The sequence below is a fragment of the Chrysochloris asiatica genome, unplaced genomic scaffold, assembly GCF_000296735.1.
Source record: "Chrysochloris asiatica unplaced genomic scaffold, ChrAsi1.0 scaffold00084, whole genome shotgun sequence".
Lineage (NCBI taxonomy): Eukaryota > Metazoa > Chordata > Mammalia > Afrosoricida > Chrysochloridae > Chrysochloris > Chrysochloris asiatica.
The window spans coordinates 5,250,719-5,260,718 of record NW_006408602.1 but is presented as its reverse complement, the minus strand read 5'-3'; the positions used below and the strand labels follow the sequence as shown (position 1 = coordinate 5,260,718).

General features: G+C 39.3%; 1 pseudogene; it reads right to left on the bottom strand.

Annotated features, from left to right (window-relative positions):
- Positions 1-6,573: 6,573 nt before the first annotated feature.
- On the bottom strand, positions 6,574-7,978 carry LOC102841994 (annotated as a pseudogene).
- Positions 7,979-10,000: the final 2,022 nt, after the last annotated feature.

Sequence of the window (10,000 nt, the reverse complement as noted above, 5' to 3'; positions counted from 1 at the left end):
AAGATAAATGATAAGAAATAATTGGTGAATAAACATGTTCTTTTCCACAGGATCAAAGATATGCAATTTAAATATTTTCAAGTATAAAAACCAGGTTAAAATTCAAGGAAACAAAGTGCAAGTAATGTTTTCCTTAAATTAATACAAACAGATATTGTTCATACAGCAAAGTGAAAAAATTTGCCAGGTTGGTAAATAAATCATATATTATATATAATATATATATTCATATTTATATGTTTATAATTGTTGTTGTTAAATGCCATCGAATCAGTTCCGACCCATAGCGACCCTGTACAGGGTTTCCGAGGGTGTAAATCTTTATGGGAGTAGAAAGCCTCATCTTTCTCCCGCGGAGCAGCTGGTAGTTTCGAACCACTGACCTTAAGGTTCGCAGCCTGATTCGTAACCACTACGCTACCAGAGCTCCTTATGTTTATAATTAGTACTCATGTATTTGAGATTTTTTTCTAGAGAAATTATTTAACAAAAGCATTTTTTAAATTACATACAATTATTCACTGCAGTATTTAATTCTATAGGGGAAAAAAGAGCACAATCTATGTTTTTAACTATTCAAAGTTGTTGTTGTTGCTAAGTGCCATGAGTCAGTTCTGACTTACAGCTACCCTGTCTAGGGTTTCTGAGGAGTGGCTGGTAGATTTGAACCACTGACCTTGCAATTCAAACCAACCTTGTGCATTATCCTGCAATGCCACACCAGGGAGCAATAGATATTATGCTATATTATGAATCAACATTAAAAATAATTATTAAAGTAAGAAAACTGTTTATGAAACTATTAAGTGAGAAAAGTGGAATAAAATGATTGTCATGATGATCACAATTACTTAAGAATATGTAATATCTGATATCAGAGACTGCAGGTATCACAGAACAGCAGCAATGTCTATACTTGGTGACCTCCTTGTTGTTGTTGTGAAGTGCCGTCAAGTCAGTTCCAATTCATAGTGACTCTGTATAGGGTTTCCAAGGAGCAGCTATTGGGTTTGAACTGCCGACCTTGTGGTTCTCAGTCCAGTATTGACCTTGCAGTGCCAAGGTGACCTCCTTACTCACCTGAATTCTAGCACCTCAGACTAAATACCAACTCTCTCCTGGTGTAGTGCTGTGGGGTAAGTATTGGACTGCAAGGCTGGTTTGAACTGCAAGGTCGACTGTTCCGACTCACTGGTCATTCCTCGGACACTCTATTTAGGGTTGCTGTGAGTCAAAGCTGACTTGACAGGACTTAACAGCAACAACAACTCACACTGACTTAGGCTCCATGATTATAGAGAAAGGAATCAGAGAAGAAATCTCAGGAAGAAATATGAAGAAAGTGACACATTAGAGCAAAATTACTAGAAATTCCCAGGAAGTAAAGGAGAAAAAGTAACTGAGGAACCAAGGAAGTGCTCAGACCTGCTAATTAGACCTTTGAATGACCAGGAAATCCAGAATTTTCAAAAGACTAGGAAATCCTTGAACATATGGAAGTACACCTGAAGATGAGGAATAGAAACAAAGTGCTTTCTAAGAAAGTTTCCTAAAAAATTCAAGCTCAGGGGCATAAAGAATGTTGGCAACAATATCTAAACATGCTGTTAAATTTACAAAACTTATGCTGACCTATGCCTGGAGTCCTGGTGCATCGCTGTAAAATAAGCACTGGACCACAAGGTTGGTTTGAACATTAAGGCCCTGATTCAAACCCACCAACAGCTCCTCGGAAACCCTATACACAATTGCAATGAGTCGGTACCGACTTGATGACACATAACAGTAATAACAACATTCATGTGACCAAAGAGGCGAGAAGTGAACCTTTGCCATGCCCCTATGGAGACACTCTATACAGGATCCCGCACTATCAACATGAGTATGAAGTCTCCTCAGAACAGTTACTTGAGCCTTGGGATGGGATGAACAGGAAATCAGGAATTTCATACAAGAATGGGAATTCCTTGAACACCCGGTACACCTGGATATGAGGAACAGAAATGTAATGTTTTCAAATGCAGTTTCCAAGAAACTCAAGCTCAGGGGTATCAAGAAACTTGGCAACAATGTCTACACATGCTGATAAATCTGCAGGCATTTTAATATACTGTTCATGAGACTCCATATGACAAGCACTGGACTGCGAACCATAGGTCGGCGGTTTGAGCCTGCCTGCCGCTCCATGGAAGAAAGATGAGGCTTTCTGCTCCCACAAGATTTACAGCCTCGGAAACCCTATACAGGGTTGCTATGAGTTGGAACTGATGAGATGGCACTTAACAACAACAATAGCATGTAATATCTAAAAGTATGCTAGCTCTGTGCATATCTTCATGAGGCTATGTAGTTTTTTTGTTTTTATTTTAGCAAGGTAGTCCTTTTATATATGTTTAGTAAATACAGTAATTTTGCCATATTTGTTTCATTTGTTTCTTTGCTGAAATATTTTAAAGTAAACCAGTTATTTCCCCTTATATTTTAGGACATTTTCCTTTATAAACATTTACTGTGATACCACATCAGACACAATTAAATTCTAGTATTATCTAGTAGCCAGTCTACAATTAAATTTCTTCCATTTACATTTTCTTTTAAAAACTGAAATAACTTGATGAAACTGCTAGTCCATTGGGGTGATTTACTGCTGTCTGGAGAGCGACTGGGTTCCAGTTTTCTGGTGTCATGCTGGTGAGTGTGCCTGGATTGGTCAGCTCAGAGTGGTCAGCCCGCTGGGTTTCTTGGTATGGAGCCCTAGGAGGAGGTGAACAGCTGGGTTGGATACCGTTATCTCCATCTGCAAGTAGAACTACCACTTGTCCTGCCCTCTGCTCTAGGAAGCCAGGGGCACAGGCTCTGAGATTCTTGGAGCCAACTGGCAGTGAAGAGAGGGAAATGAGCCAACAGGCCTGTGCTCAGGGTGAAGAACCTTGGAAAGCCATCTTTGTCAAACTAGTTGTGGAAGGTCCCAAGATTTCACACACAACTCCCTACTCTGCTTAGTGCAGCCACCTCCTAAACACCTGGCTGTAGAGTTGATTTACCTTCTCTGCGGTTTGTGAAAATAACAGTTTAGCTGGATGTTCTGATTTAAATCAGAATTAAAAAAAAAAAAATCAACAATGAGGGATATAGTTACCAAGTCTGTCCTATAACTTTTATAAAGATAAAAACTCTCAAACCAAACAAAAACAAGCAAAAAATTTGTTTAACTGTGTAAGCTTTCCAAAATGCATCAAAGTTAAAAATTAATTAAAAGTAATATATATATATTTGTATATACTTAGAGAGAGAGATTTGTTGTTGTTGTTGTTGTTAGGTGCCATCGAGTTGGTACTAACTCATAGCAACCCTGTGTACAACAGAACGAAACACTGCCTGATCCTGGGCCAACCTCACAATTGTTGCCATGCTTGAGCCCATTGATGCTGCCATTTTGCCAATCCATTTTGCTGGGTATCTTCCTCTTTTTCTCTGACCCTCCACCTTAACAAACATGATCTCCTTCTCCAGCAACTGGCCCCTCCTGACAATATGTCCGAAGTATGAGAGGTGAAGTTTGGTCCTCCTGGCCTCCAAGGAGCACTCTGGCTGCACTTCATCTAACACAGATCTCTTTGTTCTTTTGGCAGCCCATGGCACTTTAAATATTCTCATCCAACACCATAACTCAAAAGCATCAATTCTTCTATGGTCTTCCTTATTCACTGTCCAGCTTTCACATGCATATGAGGTTATTGAAAATACCATCCATGGCTTGGGTCAGGTGCACCTTAGTCCTCAAGGTGACATCTTTGCTCGTCAACACTTTAAAAGAGGTCTTGTGCAGCAGATTTGCCTAATGCAATGCATCGTTTGATTTCTTGACTGTTGCTTCCATAAGTGTTGATAGTTAATCCAAGAAGAATGAAGTCCTTGACAACTTCAATCTTTTCTCTGTTGATAAGAATGTTGTTTATTGGTCCAGTGGTGAGGATTTTTTTTCATTACATTGAGATGCAATCCATACTTAAGGCTGTGCTCTTTGATCTTCACCAGTAATATTTTAAATCCTCTTCACTTTCAGCAAGCAAGGTTGTATCATCTGCATATCGCAGGTTGTTAATGAGTCTTCTTTCAATCCTGATGCCACGTTTTTCTTCATATAACCCAGCTTCTCGGATTATGTGCTCAGCATACAGGTTGAATAAGTATGGTAAAAGAATACAATCCTGTTGCACACCTTTCTTAATTTTAAACCATTCAGTGTTCCCATGTTCCATGTAGAGAGACATAAACAAGCGGAGTGAGTAGAACTTGTTTGAATCCCTTTTTCAACTTTAAAAAAGGCTTTATTAAGATAACAGAAGAAATTTTAACAGACTATTAGCTGGTATTAGGAAATAAAGGTCAAGTTTGTAAAGTGTTAACTAATACATACTTTACTTTTTTTTTTTTTTAGCTTTGATAATTTGATTTATTTTCTTCAAAATCATTGAGCACAAACTTAAGTCAGTAAAATTTCATAGTAGGCTGTTCAAGTATTTGATTTTTTTTTTTAATGCTTTATTGTGAGTTATGTTATAGTTTACATGGGAGAACATTAGCTTCACATTGATCCCATCATATATCATTTCCTTGCCATGGTTACAATCCCCTCCATGCATCATCCACCAACCACAGGATATACCCCGCAGGCCTGTCCCCCGGTTGTCAGCACACAGGTTCTCTCCCTCTCCAGGTCCAAAGTCCCCAGGCGCTCCATCTCTCCATGTTATCGTCTCTGCCTCCATCTCTGGGTAAGGTTCCGTTCTTTGCTCTTCTCCCTTGATGGTCCCAGAGATCTCCACTCCTAGACTGCAAAGTTAATCCCTGCCCTCCTTTTGCTACAAAACATCTACCTTTACAGTCCCAGCCCTTACAATCAGTCCTGATAACAATTATTCACCACTGTATTGCAAGAGACCTATCCACATCTCCTTCCCTCGGCCCAGCCTAGACAGATTGGATACTACTCAGTGGACACTCTACCTTGCTCCACGCCCTTTGTATCTAGGTTCCCTCTTGAAAGCTTGTAAACTTCTTGCCTCTGCAGCTCCCCCATTATGAGAAGCCAATGTCCAAGTTGCCCATCCATGTCCTCTCTGTGTGTGGAGGGGTGGGAATGATCCTCGCTGTGAAGATTTGTTCCCACTTTTAAACTACTGCTTCCATAGGTGTAGGTCAAGCTCATCAAATTGTATCAGATTATTCTTTTTTTTCCTCTTCTTTCTTCTTCTGATTGAGCTCCGATCATCCAGCCATTGAAGCCAGTCAAGTGGGTAACATCTACAAGTGTGGGAGTACTTATGCATGTGCCCTCTCTTCTTAGCAGCTGGACGTTTCACTCTCCACGCTAGTCCTCTGTGGCTATGTCACTGACTGTGGGCCCAAGAGTCCCCAGGTCTTGCCACACTGCTGGCCAACCAGGTCTCCAGCCAGGTTCACAGGAGTCTATTGAACGTTGTAGGGCTTAGCTCTCAGCTTTCTTGCTGTTTTTCCCTCACTACCCCTTATCCATACAAATGTGGTCATCAATCAGAGCATGTATTCCCTTTGTGTCTTAGTCTTGGAAGGGGGTTTTCCCTGAAGGGACCTGACCACTTGCCTTGATGTCTCCTGGGCGAGCCACTTGTTTGTTATTGTAGTAATCAGTCGATCTGCCTGTATCGTTTTGCATTTTTCTTGTCAAACTTTCTTTCAAGAAGTATCTTCTGACCACTCCAGGCTGGTCTGCTTGTCCTTTGAAGTGGGAGTTTCCCCTCAGAAGATTCTGGATGCTGTTCAGTATTCCACCTATGGTCTTGTGTAATGCAGAGGCTCTGCAGGAAGCCTCCTTCACTGGGCACATTGTAGCTCCATTTTAGGTGTTCCAATCAGTTATAAGCAGAAGATGGATTTACAAGCTTTCTATGGTGATATTTCTGGCTATTCCTTTCTCTCCCCCGCCAGTGTCTATTTTATGGTGGTATGCCAGGGAAACCAAGATTCAAAAGACAACCAAGCATCTTAACATTGCTTTCCCCATTCCAACCATGTCTCGATCTCTGTATCCCAGAGCCCTGTTGTTCCAGGGTTGTGCATATATCATTATTTGCCTCTGTCACATCAAGTATTTGATTTTTGGCTTATGTGTAATGAATTGGAAACCATTGCTATCTCCAACAGTATGCAAAAATCACACTTGATTTAAGAGTATTCATTTAATAACTTAAATTCTTCAGAGAACATGAAAAATGAATTACCATTGTACTGTAAACATGATCAAACTGTATCTTAAGCTACAAAAAAGAGAAGATGATCCCCCAAAGCAGTATAAATCTCACATCCTTCAAAGACAAATGTACAGTGAAATTATGGAAAAGATATTAACAGAACTGATCTGTCAATTACAATAAGAGAAACAAGAAACTGTTTTTGACAGAAATGATCCCTGGGAAGGTACAGTTTTGAAAGGTAATAAGGTGCTTTAAATTTTTACTTGAAAATTGTTGTGACGGCTCATTAATATTCCATTTGATTATTCAGAAGATGTGCTCTTCTCACGAAGCAGCTTCAAACAGCATTTCTGGAATGTTCGTTGTAACTTGAGTGTGCCATCTTCCAAGATTGAGGTAGATCCTCCAGCAGTTCTGTTTTGTCCTCTAGACCCACAGAGAGTCAAATTAATGCGTCAGTAATTCCAAGGACATCTCTGTAACTTTTCGGCACAGATGCATGGGTCATGATTGCCGGAAGTTCAGCAAGACTTTCACATCCTCTGAAGCGTTCAGCCAGAGTAAATACCTTTACGTTCTTGAGGAAAATCTCAGCATGCTGAAGAGTGCCCTTAATAAAGAAGGTGATCATCCCTGGACAGCCTGTGCATTGGCGCTTTGCCAACTCACGTTGCGGATGAGACAGTAGTCCAGGATAAATAATCTTTTCTACCAGGGGATTCGATTCCAGAAACTGAGTGACTGAAATTCCATTTTCAAAATGCTTTTCTATTAGTACTTGTAGAGTCTTTAGACCTTGATTACAGAGGTAACAGTCAAGAGGAGATGGAACTGCTCCAATACAGTTTTGTAAGAAATGGCGCCTATTATGAAGATTCTCAGATTTAAACAAACTGGTAGTGTAGTGGTTACGAATCGGGCTGCGAGCTGCAAGGTCAGCAGTTCAAAACTACTAGCTGTTCCGTGAGAGAAAGATGAGGCTTTCTGCTCCCGTAAAGATTTACCGCCTTGGAAACGCAGTACAGGGTCGCTATGAGTCGGAACTGACTCCACGGCACATAACCAACCAACCAGCCAAGCCCATTATAACATCACTGTGGCCATTCATATATTTTGTTGCTGAATACATGTAAATATCGGCTCCCAAAGACAAAGGCAATTGAAAGTATGCTGACATAAAAGTTATCCACGACCACAAAAATATCTCCATGTTTATGGATGGCGTGTGCGCAGGGTTCAATGTCAATCATCTTCAAATTCGGGTTTGTGGGGGTTAACAGTCCAAACAAGCTTAGTTTCTGGTGTAATTGCTGCCTCTAGCAATTTTGTTTTTGGAACAATCAACAAAAGAAATCCTCAGTCCAAATTCATTTGCCACCTTCCTGAAGTATCTGTTGGTACCTCCATATACATCACACATACAAATAATTTGGTCTCCTGCTTTTAAAAGATGAGTGATAGTCATAGTGGCTGCTAAACCTGAAGCAAAGTCCAAACAGTACTTAGCCCCATCCAATGCTGACACTGTTTTTTCCAAGCAATTCCTAGTGGATTTCCAAAACGGCTATATTCAAAACTGGAGTGCTGGCTGGGTGCTCTCTGCTTGAACATGTTGGACAGTGAGATGGCACCACAGCCCAGGAGTTCCATTGCTCCGATTTCTGGCCCACATGGATGGCTTGCGTGGTAAAATGTTGGGAGTTAGGCAGGAAACCATGTAAGGAGGCATCTTTTTTCTGCATGTTTAGGTGCTAATGAAGAAAAGAGGAAAATAACTAGAAAGATAAAAATTCAGAACTTGAGGCATCTGGATTTCAGATAAAACTACAAAAGCTAATAAAAATGATCCCATCGAAAATGCACAAAAGAAGGGGTACATAGTTTACTTTTAATTAATTTTTAATTGAGATATCATTCACATACCATAAAATTCCCCCTTGTGTACTTTAAGAATTTAAATGCACTCACAAGACTGAAATTATCAACATTATTTAATCTCAGAACATTTCATTACTCTGAAAAAGAAACCGGTACCTGTTAGTAGTGACTCTCCATTCCTTTCTTCCTCAAGTATATACATAAATTAATTTTTTTTCCAACTTGTATTGAGAATTGACTGATGGTTTACAGACAAAATAACCATTTTTACATTCAACAGATCACATACTTTGTTTCATCTAATTGATTGAAAACACCTCCATGCAAGAACAGTTGTCCCGCTTCCTCTCTGTGGTTACCCATGTACAAATTACCTCTCCAATTATTGTATATTTGTGGGATACAGAAATGTTGTTGTTGTTGTTGTGTGCCATCGAGTCGGTTCCGACCCATAGCGACCCTGTATAGGGTTTCCGAGGTTGTAAATCTTTACGGGAGTAGAAAGCCTCATCTTTCTCCCGCGCAGCAGCTAGTAGTTTCGAACCGCTGACCTTAAGGTTCGCAGCCCAATTCGTAACCACTACGCTACCAGAGCTCCTTAATATGTATATATAAATCCCACTCATCTTTCCATACTCTTTCAGTCTGTGTCTCTGTCCATCTATCTATACAAAATTGTGTATATATCACTATTTACCCTTAGCTCTTGCATACCTATTCCCTTTAGTCCTTGCTTACCACCCTGTCTTTACTATCTTCATCATTCTTCTCCCAACCTCCCAATTTTTGTATGTTGCCCTCTCAGTCATCCTAGTGAACAAATGTCTACCCTCTAGGTACTGAATATTTCACTTAGAATGAACGCTTTTTCCTGAGTTTTTAACATGTCCTTCAGTTCCTACTTGTTGAGTGTTTTTTTTTTTTTTTAATCAAGAATGGGTGTTGAATTTTGTCAAATGTCTTTTCTGCATCAACTAAGATGATCATGTGGTTCTTTTCCTTTGTTTTATTTATATGGTGGACTGCATTGATTGTTTTTCTAATATTGAACCATTCTTCCATCCCTGGAATGAACCCCACTTGGTCAGGATGTATTATTTTTTTTGAAATGGTGTTAAATTCTATTGGCTAGGATTTTGTTCAGAATTTTTTCAACTGTGTTAATGAGAGCTATTGGTCTATAATTTCCTTTTTCAGTCATGTCTTTTTCTGGTTTTGGCATGAGGGCTATGCTTGCTTCATAAAATGTATCCAGGCATTTTCCATTTTTTTATATGTTCTGGGATAGTTTGAGTAAAATTGTGTCAGCTGGTCTCTGAATGGTTGGTGGATTTCACCACTAAAGCCATGTGGGCATGGACTTCTTTTTGTTGGGAGTTTTAAAATTACCTGATTAAGTTCTTCTTTTGTTACAGGTCTGTTCAAGTTTTCTACTTCACTCTGTTTTAGTTTAGGTAGGTCATGTTTTTCTAAAAATGTACCTATTTCTTCTAAATTTTCAAATTCATTGGAGTATAATTTTTCATAGCATTCTGTTATCTTTTTTATTTCCATTGGTTCTATTGTGATATCACTCACATAATTTCTTATACGTGTTATTTACATAGTTTCCTTCTTTTCTTTTGTTTGATTTGCCAATGTTTGTAAATTTAATCCTTTCAAAGAAGCAACTACTTTTCTTGTTGATTCTTTCTGTTTTCTAAATCATTATTTCTGCTCTAATATTTATTATTTCTTTTCTTCTGGTGACTGTACACTTACTTTGCTTGTCTTTTTTGGTTGTTGGAGATGTTGTGTTAATGTGTTGATTTTGGTTCTTATTTCTTTTGGGAAGTGCTTATTTATTGCTGTAAATTGTCCCCGGCTTTTGGTGTGTCCTAAAGGTT